At 45.9% G+C, this 12,592-nt stretch overlaps 1 protein-coding gene across 4 annotated transcripts in view; it reads right to left on the reverse strand.

The window, feature by feature from the left end:
• The window catches only part of MYO5A (myosin VA), a 146,753-nt gene that overhangs the window by 116,768 nt on the left and 17,393 nt on the right, over positions 1-12,592 (reverse strand). The window lies entirely within an intron of this gene.

Below are 12,592 nucleotides of genomic sequence, written 5' to 3' on the forward strand. Positions count from 1 at the left end.
GGAATGGGCACTGCCTCTAATCTTCAGGAAAAATAAATTTACGATAAGTAAAAATGCATGTTTTTTCCTTCATATTAGAGGCAGTGCATTACAACCGGGATAACAAAAGCAATCCCTAAGGGCGGGACTCATTTAACTCTTGCTTGTAACACCTTGGGCAGATCAAATGCTTTGATTTTGAAGTGCATTTTCCTTTCTCTGAAGAGCTCTCCGCGGCCTCAGGATTAAACATGCTGAAGAGAAAAAAAAAGATATGGAGAATAAATAAAAAAAAAAATAAATTGAAATACAATTCTTTATCTCTAACTAGGGAAAAAAATGAGGCTGGAAGCACACAAGATAAAAGCAAAAAGTCTTACCTTAATGGCCTCAGAGTGTGCTGGAGGCCGGTGAGAACACCCTTGCAACAGATTCTGAGTGACCTGGCAAAAAGTTAGTTGCTGGGTTATAGAGCCTCAAGAGTCCTGGTAAACCAAAATCCGGTAAAAAAAAAAAAAATATCTAATTTAAAAATTTAAATAAATTAGAATTTTGGCGCCTGAAATTTGAAATCACATTGCGCTTGCGCAATACTAGTCGTGATTCCACGGTGGAAATCATTGTAACCTGTACATGTGTTCCACCGCCAGGATCTCATAGCATGTGCGCACATGCACACCTTCGCCTTACCCGGCACGGTCTGGGCAGAAATAAACATCGGTGGAACGCTGGCGCTCGGCGTGCGTTCCACCAGACAGGAACCTGAAGCGAGCTTACCAGCCGGACATCCTCAATTGCAGGCACGAAACAGAGCCTTCCGAGCCGCAGTTCCCTCCACTTGCTTCTGGAAAAAAATCCAAGGGGCAAGCCTGACTACCTCACCTGCCGGAGGCAGGCAACGAACTGGGGAGCTTGTGTGTAAAAGACACTTTATATTGCCGAAGGAGATTTGGGGGAGGTTCTAAAAAGATTTGGGGGGTTTGCCTGCCTTTTCTTCCCTCCAGACCTCCAGATTAAAAAAAAATCCCTGTTGTAATGCACTGCCTCTAATCTGAAGGGAAAATATGTTTCAAAAAACAATCTTTGTATTAAATAGATTTCTACACATATATTATTTAAAATATATTTCATACACAGGTGGTTAGTTTTAACATCCGCACACGCAAATTCACAAGCAGCTTCCCTATACACACCTCCCAATGTGGGGATGGGGCAGTGGTGTCACTGGGGGGTGGGGCAGACCCCCCCTACATCATTCAGGCCCCCGTCCCCCAATTAAAATTGAAGTCGGGAGCACTGAGTCTCCCTTCACAAGCTGCAGCAGCACTGTCACTGTGGAATGGTGTTCCACCCTTTTTCCACGAGCGGCCAGAGGGGGCACTGTGCTTCGAGGACTTTCTCCTGGGTCATAGGGAGCAGCTAAAAATTGTAAAGCTCTTCCCTATCCCACTCTCTACACCCCCCCTGAACACAGTACACCCTCACAGACAGTGAACCCCCCACATACACTCCCATCAAAAGTACACCTTTGCATACACACAGTGCACCCCTGACACACATCATCTCTTCACCCACATACACACTTCTTCCCCACATGGTTTCACTCCCACACACACACACATGCATACATATATATATATACATACATGCTTCACCCCATTATACACCGAATCTCATGTATATATTAACTACAGCTCCTTGATAAGCACATAATGCAACCCCAATACACATACACTCACAATGCAGCCCCTAGATGCACACGCACACACTTTAAGGCCCTTTCAGCGCGCACACACACACACACACACACACACACACACACACACTCTCTCTCTCTCAAAAGCTCCTATACATGAGCACATGCTCACAGTACAGCCCCTAGTTACACATAGTCCGCCATAAACAGACTCCTCTATATACATACTTTCCCACAGCCCCTTCTAGACACCATGAAAAATTATCTTGCATCTCCTGAAAAGGTTTTCCAGTTTCCGTGAAAAGGTGTCTTGCCTGTAATAAGGAAGGCACAGCAGTGGAACTACAGGGAGTGCTGGTGTTGTGGTTACACCGGGGCCAATTGAGTGGTCCATGCAATTAGGACCACCCGATGGGCATGTGTCTTCAGGGGCCCAAAACTGTTTTTGCACCATGGCCCACTCTACGTTAGTTCCGCCACTGTGCAGCAGCATCCCCGGCGCACAAGCTCTGCCCCTGCCTGGAAGATCGCCTTCCTGTACTCAAGCTCCGCTCCCAATCTCTGACTGAGACACACACTAACAGACATACACACATTCTGATAGACATACAGTGACAGGCACACACACACCCATTTTCTCACAAATTGCTATTTTTATTTAAATCCATCCAGCCTCCCTACCACTGGGAGAGCTGAGTGGTTCTTTCCCTGGCGTCCAGTGTGTCTCCTCTCAATCTTCCTGCAGTTTCTCTCTGCTCCCCTGCGCGCTCTCTGTAGTGATGCCGGGGCTGGAGTGACGTCATGTCACTAAACAGCTCGCAAGGGAGCAGAGAGGAACTGCAGGGAGGTTACTGCTCCCTTATGCGCCACCTCCATGCTCCCCGCGGCGGCTGGCTTTAATGTTTTCTGCACGGCTTAGCAAAGGGCTGACAAATGCCAGGCGACCTGGCATCTGGAATTTGTCGAGCCGTGTGTGTGTGTGTGTGTGTGTGCGCGTATTATTATTATTATTATTGCCATTTATATAGCGCCAACAGATTCCGTAGCGCTTTACAATATTTTGAGAGGGGGGGTGTAACAATAAATAGGACAATTACAAGAAAACTTACAGGAACAATAGGCTGAAGAGGACCCTGCTCAAATGAGCTTACAGTCTATAGGAGGTGGGGTATTAGAAAAATTAGGATAGGAAATATCAAGTAGGAGTGAAGCAGAGCTGGAGGAGAGAGCAAAGCACTGTGCCATAGGAGAGAGCAAGAGACAGGTATGTAAGGGAGAGATTACTCTGGGAGGCCATACGCTTTCCTGAAGAGATGGGTTTTAAGGCCCTTCTTAAATGATTGAAGACTAGGGGAGAGTCTGATGGCAGTAGGCAAGTTATTCCATAGGAGAGGAGCCGCCCGTGAGAAGTCCTGCAAGCGCGAGTTGGCTGTACGGGTGCGAGCAGCGGTCAGGAGGTGGTCGCGGGCAGAGCGGAGGGTACGAGGAGGGGCATACTTCTGGATAAGTAAAGAGATATAAGAGGGGCTGGAATTGTTCAGTGCTTTGAATGTATGGGTTAGCACTTTGAATTGACTCCTATAGGATACAGGGAGCCAATGTAAGGACTGGCAGAGGGGTGAGGTGTGAGAGGACCGACTGGAGAGGAAAATCAGTCTAGCTGCAGCATTCATTACAGACTGTAGCGGGGCAATACGGCTTTTGGGGAGACCAATCAGGAGAGGGTTACAGTAATCCATGCAGGAAATTACTAGAGCATGGACAAGCTCCTTGGAAGCATCTTGCGTAAGAAAGGGGCGGATGCGGGCTATGTTTTTGAGTTGGAACCTACAGGACTTGGCAACAAACTGGATGTGAGACTCAAAGGTGAGACCAGAGTCAAGTATGACGCCAAGACAACATGCTTGTAGGGATGGACTTATGTGGATATCACTGACTTGAAGGGAGAGCGAGAGAGGAGGATCAGTATTAGGAGGAGGAAAGACAAGGAGTTCAGTTTTAGAGAGGTTAAGTTTGAGAAAGCGTGACGACATCCAGTCAGAGATGGAAGAGAGGCAAGCAGTGACACGTTGCAGGACGGCCGGGGAGAGGGCCGGTGAGGAGAGGTATATCTGAGTGTCATCAGCGTACAGGTGGTAGTTGAATCCAAAAGAGGCAATAAATTTTCCAAGAGAGGCAGTATAAATAGAAAATAGAAGGGGACCAAGGACAGAGCCTTGGGGAACTCCAACCGAGACAGGGCGAGGGGAGGAGGTATCCTTGGAAAAGGAGACACTAAATATATATATGTGTGTGTGTGTATATACACATTTTCTAAGTGCCCCCTACTTTTGTCCCTGGCCCCTTATGTGCCCCCCCTAAGTATAAATCCTGAAGACACCACTGGGATGGGGCTATAGTATATGGGGATATACACTGTTGTGTGGGGGGATAGGTGCTGCAGTGTGTAGAAGGAGAGGAGCTGTATTATTTGGGAGGGATTGCAGCTAGAGTTTAGGGGGCGCAGGCATTGTAACCCACAGCAACACTAATAGAACAGAAGGAGCAGAGAACTTGGTCTGCACCCACAGGAGTTGCAGACCAAGTTCTACCTTCTCTCATCATGGTGGCTTGGCTGGTGGGGGAAGACCCCAATGACTAAGTGCATAGGCGTGCGCACGGGGTGTGCCTGGGCACACCCTAATCCCCGCGGCACGCCTATGCATTGAGACCGGCAGGGGAGATCTCAGGATCTCCCCTGTCGGCTCATGCAGAGCCGGCGCTATCCGAGCGCCGGCTCTGCTCTCAGCCTCCCCTCACCGGCTCACAGGCAGTGAGGGAGGCAAGAGAGGACCCGGGGAGCTATTGCCAGCAGCTCCGCCGGGTTCCTCTCGCGAGATCTGAGCGTTGCCGCGGCAACGCTCAGATCTCGCGTGAGTGAACTCTAGCCCTGCGGGGCTAGAGTTCACTCTCCTCTGGACCACCAGGGATGGCAGCAGCAGCAGGATCCCCCCTCCCAGGCATAAGGTAAGAAGGGAGGGGGGATAACTGATCTGCCTCCACCTCCACTGGACCACCAGGGACAAGGAACAAGAATCCCCCCTCCCACATAAAGTAAGAAGGGAGGGGGGATATTTAGTAATGTACCCCCACCTCCACGCCCCACAATCACCCACACACATACACACATACACAGCACCCACAGACATACACAGCACCCACAGACATACACAGCACCCACACACAGCACCCACAGACATACACAGCACCCACACACAGCACCCACAGACATACACAGCACCCACAGACATACACAGCACCCACAGACATACACAGCACCCACACACATACACAGCACCCACAGACATACACAGCACCCACAGACATACACAGCACCCACAGACATACACAGCACCCACAGACATACACAGCACCCACAGACATACACAGCACCCACAGACATACACAGCACCCACAGACATACACAGCACCCACAGACATACACAGCACCCACAGACATACACAGCACCCACAGACATCCACAGCACCCACACACATACACATACACAGCACACCCACAGACATACACAGCACCCACAGACATACACAGCACCCACAGACATACACAGCACCCACACACAGCACCCACAGACATACACAGCACCCACACACATACACAGCACCCACACACATACACAGCACCCACACACATACACAGCACCCACACACATACACATACACAGCACACCCACAGACATACACAGCACACCCACAGACATACACAGCACACCCACAGACATACACAGCACACCCACAGACATACACAGCACCCACAGACCTACACAGCACCTACACACATACAGCACCCACAGACACACAGCACCCACACACATACAGCACCCACACACATACAGCACCCACACACATACAGCACCCACACACACATACAGCACCCACACACACAGCACCCTCACAAACACAAACAGGACCCTAACAAACACACACACACAAAACACTACCAGTACCCTCACACACAAACAGCACCCTGACGCACAGTACATTTACAGCACCCTCACAAGTGCACACACACACACACACACACAAACAGCACCCTGACACACAGTACATTCACAGCACCCTCAAAGCACGCACACACAAACACCCTCACCCACATAGTACACTACCAGCACACACACATCACACTAACAGCACCCTCACACAGCACACACACAGCTTTGTGTGTGTGTGTATATATGTGTATATATATATACACATACATATACATACATATATATATACACGCCGCGTGTGCTTGTGCTTGAGGGTGCACACCCTAATGCAATAGGCTGCGCACGCCTATGACTAAGTGCCAGCAAGTCATTCCTACCAGGAATGCAAGGAAGGTTTCTTAAAAGAGGTAAATGGTATTTTTTGAGGGTAGTCAAATGTCCCTTTTAATATTCTACAAAATTGTTAATTTTGGTTTACTTGGAAATGTATACAGAACGTGATAAATAGCTTGCTGCGTGCTCCAGCATGGGTGACAAGATTATTACCCTTCTATTCAGTTTGGTTTTCTGAAAACAAAACAGATTAGTTGTATAAAACTGAAATTCAAGAGGAGTGGCGAGGATAAAAATCAACGTCTGACGAGTCCATGGGCTGCTAGGCAACATGATGTAAGGCATGAAGACACTATTACTCACTTCCCGTATGAAGACTGAAATATCTGTCTGCTCACTGGGCCATGGATGCTCATTAACTCTATCTGCGCAAGCAATTCATTACCAGAAGTAAGCCTTGTCGTTTCATTTCTCAGGAGGGATTTCCTGGATTCAGACAGGAATCATGTTTCTGAATAACCAAAACAGACACATGTATATTATACACACACACACACACACAACACAACACACACACACACTAGGTAGGGTAGACAGACCGTTTTTAGACAGGAAAGAGACAGCCCTGATAGGCCAAAATACTTCTATCAGGTATTACAATCTGTATTTTAGTAAATAAAACATTCTGTGTGATAGGAGCGTGATGAGTACTAGCACCCAAAGCATTCTTTCTCAGACAGAGCTTTATATCAGACAGAATGTGTCACTCTGACATACAGTTTGCTGGGTATTAAAAGGAGCAGGGAGGTGGAATGATGTCAGAGAGTCAGACATGGAAACTGTGCAGGTATGAACCAGTTTGGATGTGTATGTGTACGCTGCACTTCTCCTACAGAGATTTCATATAGTACGGGTGTAGGTCCACTGCACACATCCAGCCTGGCCTACAAATAGCCATTACCCTGCAGCATAGGCGAGTATAAGGCAAATTCTACATGAATGGTCTGTCTAAAGAAGATTTAAAACACAGACACATGCAGAACATTCAATATTAGAGTACATACGTATGTGTATGATTTTAGGACAGTGCAAAATAAAACAGCATTTTAATGGTCATTTTTGGACAGGTGACAACAGCTAGCTCTGGATAAAATTCAAATTTTCACAGCATGGTCAATATAAGTAATACCTTTATTTCGGATTATGTTGGTACAGTGAAAAAACAGATATGAAAGCGGTCCAAATAAAATGTAAAAGACCATTGGAAACACAAATGATCATGTAGCAATGTAATTGGTGGTGTGGTATTCATATTCCCATGAAAGTGATCTGGGTGCAGTGGTCCTGGTCAATTTAACCCTGCGATGTAAAAACTGTAGTGTTTTAGAAACTGCAATGCATTGTAGGGTTAAATCCATCTTTAGAGGCGGTCTTCCTGACAGCTACTAGAGGTGCTTCCACTGCACTGACCAACATGGAGCTCATAGAAAAGCATTGGAGTAAATGCTTTCCTAGGAAAAGCATTAGATGTGTGGGAGACACTCGTCACGCATGCACATCTGGACGCCAAGACTCCTCTCTGAGGAGCATTAGATTGGACCATTGCTTGAGGAGGCCATGTCTCCTGGATAACATCACAGGAGGCAGAGAGATGAGCATTGCCGAGGAAGTCTTCACACAGGAAAATGGTGATTAAAACCCTTATCTTAATATTTTTTTCTGGAAAAAGTTTTTTTGGTAGGGTCAGGCGCACTATAGCATTAGGAATACAGGTTTGAATTCCTAACACTATAGTGTTACTTTAAAGTGGGTGTACGATGGATAAACAATGCAATCCATATCCCCTTTGGTACACTGGATAAAGTGATCAGAAACACAATGCTAAATAACTAATGTTATGGTACAGAGTGGAGATCAACGATGAAATGGACAAAAGAAAAGAATGCAAGACTGATGATGCAGAACACTAAAGTCTCATAATGGAAACAGAGACTGCATCGGACTCTGGCAAAGCAGGATGGCCATTCTGGTTGGAATGCAACAACAGTTACACAATAACCAATGAGTGACAGATTGTTCATCTCATGAGAATGTCCTCAGGACCACTTCCCTGTATAACTTCAGAACATACCTGCAGGGTTATCGTAGGAAGGTTTGGTGGATGTCAACAAGCTATACATACAAATAATCTACTTGTCATCATGGCAAAGATCAAATGCAAGGAAAAATAAAATCTGATTTGCAGTGTCTTTGTATGGAATTTCATTGTTACATTTTCTGTGCAAGCCAGACAGCAGCACGGAGACACTGGATATACTGCACCTACAGCGATGGAGAACACACAGCTCCTCCATAGACACTGTAATGAGTCATTTCTGGCTGCTGTAATACTAAACCATAGCTGGGTTCACAGGTCATGGTGCTTCTGAGTAATCCTGGTAAAAGAACAGCTTCCCTCAGAACAAACCACAGCAGGCATGGCTGAAATAAATTCAAATTTGGAGACACACAGCCCAATTCTATATCAAAACCGAGCAAGAGTTTCTATAAATGTGATGCACGGTTTTAGATGCAATTATATTATAAATAAAATGTATGCTATATGGTGTCACGTTACCCATGTGCCTAGTTTATCACTGAATGATGTAAATCATATATGGATCAGTAAAGCCAAGCAAAAATTAAAGGGTTTTAATTCCTTTCCATAGAGAATACAATGGACAGACACAGCATACAATTAACTGCATGGATCTGTGCACGTTTGGTCGGCAGAAAGAAGAAAGGATTATGTTTCAAAATATTACGTTTTTTTAAAGGGCTACTGTAATGATGAAAACAACTTATGCTCATTAGATCGAGCATAAGATTTTTTTTTTCTATATATTGTGCTAACTGTTTTGCTAGTAAATGTATAGATTAGGTGAAAAACCTTAGTCGATGCCAAGGTCACTGTACCCGCTTGCCACAGTGACAACAGCGATTGGCTAGGGGGTGTATGGAAAGGAGTGATGTGACAACACTCCTTGCCAACGGTGGCAACAAAGCCAGCATTCCGACGCCACTGACAAGAATGTGTCCCAATCAGGTCAAATTGAAGAAGAACAGAGGTGGAGCGGGGGTGGGTGTTACATGAAGAGCACCCACAAAGCATGAAGATGGTGGTGCTGGAATGGAGGAATAGTGAGTAAATCTTTATATTTTAGATTGAATACACCATGTATTAATAATAATTATTATTATTATGATATTTATATAGCGCCATTAAATTCTGCAGCGCTGTACAATGGGTGGACGAACAGACATGTAGTTATAACCAGACAAGTTGGACACACAGGAACATAGGTTTGAGGGCCCTGCTCACTGAGCTTACATGCTAGAGGGAGTGGGGTAAAATGACAAACAAAAGGTAAGGATAGTATTAGACTAGTGACAGTTGCAGAAGAGGAATCAGTCGGGAGTTATTAACAGTTTAATTGATACGCTTTTATGAAGAAGTGGGTTTTTAATGATTTTTTGAAGGAGTGGAGACTGGGTGAGCATCTAATGGAGGAGGGAAGAGAGTTCCACAGGAACGGTGCAGCCCTCGAGAAATCTTGAAGGTGAGCATCAGAGGTGGGAGTACGGACAGAAGATAAGAAGTAAGTCTTCAGTAGATCGTAAGGGCCTAGACGGGACATACTTGTGTATAAGGGAGGATAGATAGGTGGGAGCAGCATTATGTAGAGATTTGAAAGCAAGAACCAGAATTTTAAATCAATCTCTATATTTTATAGGAAGCCAATGTAGGGACTGAAAGAAGGGTGAGGCATGGGTGGTGCGGGTGGACAGGAAGATGAGATACAAATGTATCTTTGTCATGTATGGTGTATTCAATGTATATAGGATCAATTTCAGGTAAGTTACTTTTTTACAACAGGTTCACTTTAAGGAAACGGCAATAAGGGAAAAAGTCAATATGTAGTTATGATTACCAATATATATAATAAAAAAATATATATATTTTTATTTAATTTTTTCTTTTTGTGTGCATGAAGAGTACAAACATGTGGGTAATGCCACAACAGCAGATACCGGGTGCAACATATGGCTAACATGTATACGGCATAGGTTGAAACTGCACAATTTTGTTATAACATTCAAGTTTGTCAAAAGGCTATACGGTTGGCATGTCGGCAGGTAAGCAACATCTAACATAACATTTACGCCATTACAGAGTGGATACTGACATTCTGGTGAAATGTTGCACATTTACATTTTTAAATACTGGCTTATATTGCCTGACATGTCACAGCTTTAAAGGGTTTGGGTGCATGGTTAAGGGGACACGCTTGCGTGTATGCTTGAGTGAGCAAGCATAAGACTTTAGCAATAGTTGTACCTCCGTGGATATAGTGTAAATTGGTTTAGATTTGTGTAACTATGTGTATCCTCGGCTACCGAAGCAAGAGACAGGATTGTTCCAACATTGGGTTGGTCAGAGATTGGCAGAGTTGCTAACTGGTGGAACAGAATGCAGGTATAGGTGATAGAATAGGTGTCGCAGTGCTAGCTGGGTTAACTTTAGTTGGCTTGCATTGTGTGTGACAGGTGTGTATGCAGTAGCTTCGTTTGGCGGTCGGTTAGGTCATGTTATATGTGGCAAATGAAAAGGGTCCAGCAATATGTAAAGGAGCATGTGCATAAACTTGCAAGTCTGCATCATCAGCTTGGGTCATCAGAGCTCGTGTGTCATCGTTCATGTGTCTGGGTAGCGTCTGTTCAAGAGTGTTGCGTTGCCTGCCTGTGTTTTGGTGAGTCATCCTATTCCTCCAGCTGGGATCTGTGTCGGTGGCGCCGGGTAAGCACAGGTGTTGGCTAGCAGCCAGGAGAAGGCCAGCTCTTCCCTCCAGCTCTGGGCCAACGACAAGGCCCGCATTGTATTCCCACGGACTCGGGAGCTGCTAGAGACCAGGTCCTTCCCTGGTGGGACAGGTCTGGGGGCCTTGAGGTGTTTACACAGCCTGCGGCGGGCAGGCCTCCACCTGCGTGGGTGATGCGCTGGGGTTATGCCCCCGGTGGCCTTTGGCCCGAATGGGCTAATGCGGCGAGTGACTGGCTGTTTCATCTTGATAGTGCCCGAGGGCTGTCCAGTCCCCCTCCGGGTGTCACCCCTCTGTTTGCTTTCGGTGCTCCTGATCTCTCGCTGCTGTATCTGTGTGGCAGCGTACCTCGCCTCAATCCGTGCCCAGAAGTTGTTGAACAGGTTGTTCAGGCGAGTGTTCAGAGGCTCGGTGGAGTCGTATCGGTGCTCCGGAGGCACACTTTCTTTGCTCGGTTATGTTTCCGCCATGTCATTTTGGCACGCGGCCTGCAGGCTTTGAGCGTGGCTGGGATCTGTGTCAATTCCCGGAGACCACGCAGGTATGAGAGTCGGAGCTATTTGGACCAGGATAACCCCCGCCGGTCCTGTGGGGGGGAGGAGCCAGGAGTTGTGGAGGCGGTTTGTTTTGATGGGCTGGGAGAGCGGCAGTCTCTCCCCTGCCCTGCGTTTTGTAGGCCCCGAGCCTCGGGTCAGGCTTTCCAGCGGGCATATCAGGCTTGCGAGATATCCCCCTGTCCCCCTGCTTCTGTATAACAAGATGAGGTAGGTTGGGGGTTCAATCCAAGGCGATGCGCCCCTATTTTCCGTCGATTATTAGGCCCAAGCTCGGGAGCTCACAGATAGTGTGTCTGCTCAGCTCCACAGTCAGGCTCCGCCCCCCTCAAGCAATATTTAATTGAACTCCTATTTTTTTTTTTCAAACATAGGGAAAAAAAACAAAAAAACACTTATCTCCCAGTTCACGAAGGTAATCAATATATTATTATACAGCCTTCATTTAATTAAAGGGTTCAATCTATACATCAGCCAACTCAAACTTGTGTTTTTCCTTTCTTTTAAAAGAAGCCCTAATTAGAGTAATTAGCAGCTTGAATAAGGGTTCATTGGAGAAAAACACTGATGCGTACGTATAGATACCGTATATAGAATACATTATAGACATGGGGATGGAATTTAACACAATGGAAACATAATTTAAGTCATATTCAGTATCATGGCATTTAAAATGGTCAGACTGAGTGGCACTAGTGTGAAAACAGGGATTGAATGGGGTCTTACAGTTTTGTTCCCTCTGCAATGCCCCTTTTTGGGGACACAACATCATGCCCAGGCATTTAGGAAATTGCAGAACTTGGTGAGTGCTGAAAGGAACATTAACAGAGTGCTATGCCAAGTACACCACAGACATTCCTTTCTTCTTGGAACTCATCAAAGTCCCCCAGAAACCCAGAAAGGAGAAGAGTGTAGCTAGCATTAGTGTGGGAACTGTATTCATGAGGCCCACACACCTCCAAAGTGATACAATAAGTTATACTTTGTGGACAAACCCTAATATTTTCATCATTATAATAATTATTTGGAAACTTTAGGAAAATGTCTTCAGTGCTTATCCTAAGTCGATTCGCTCACAGTTATCTTTTGGTGTAAATTCATTGTCAAAGCCCCTTTGACATGGTCACTGGATGCATTCAGCATACATGAATAAAGCATGGAATGAGGATCAAACCATCTTTT

Source organism: Pelobates fuscus, chromosome 3, assembly GCF_036172605.1.
Source record: "Pelobates fuscus isolate aPelFus1 chromosome 3, aPelFus1.pri, whole genome shotgun sequence".
NCBI lineage: Eukaryota > Metazoa > Chordata > Amphibia > Anura > Pelobatidae > Pelobates > Pelobates fuscus.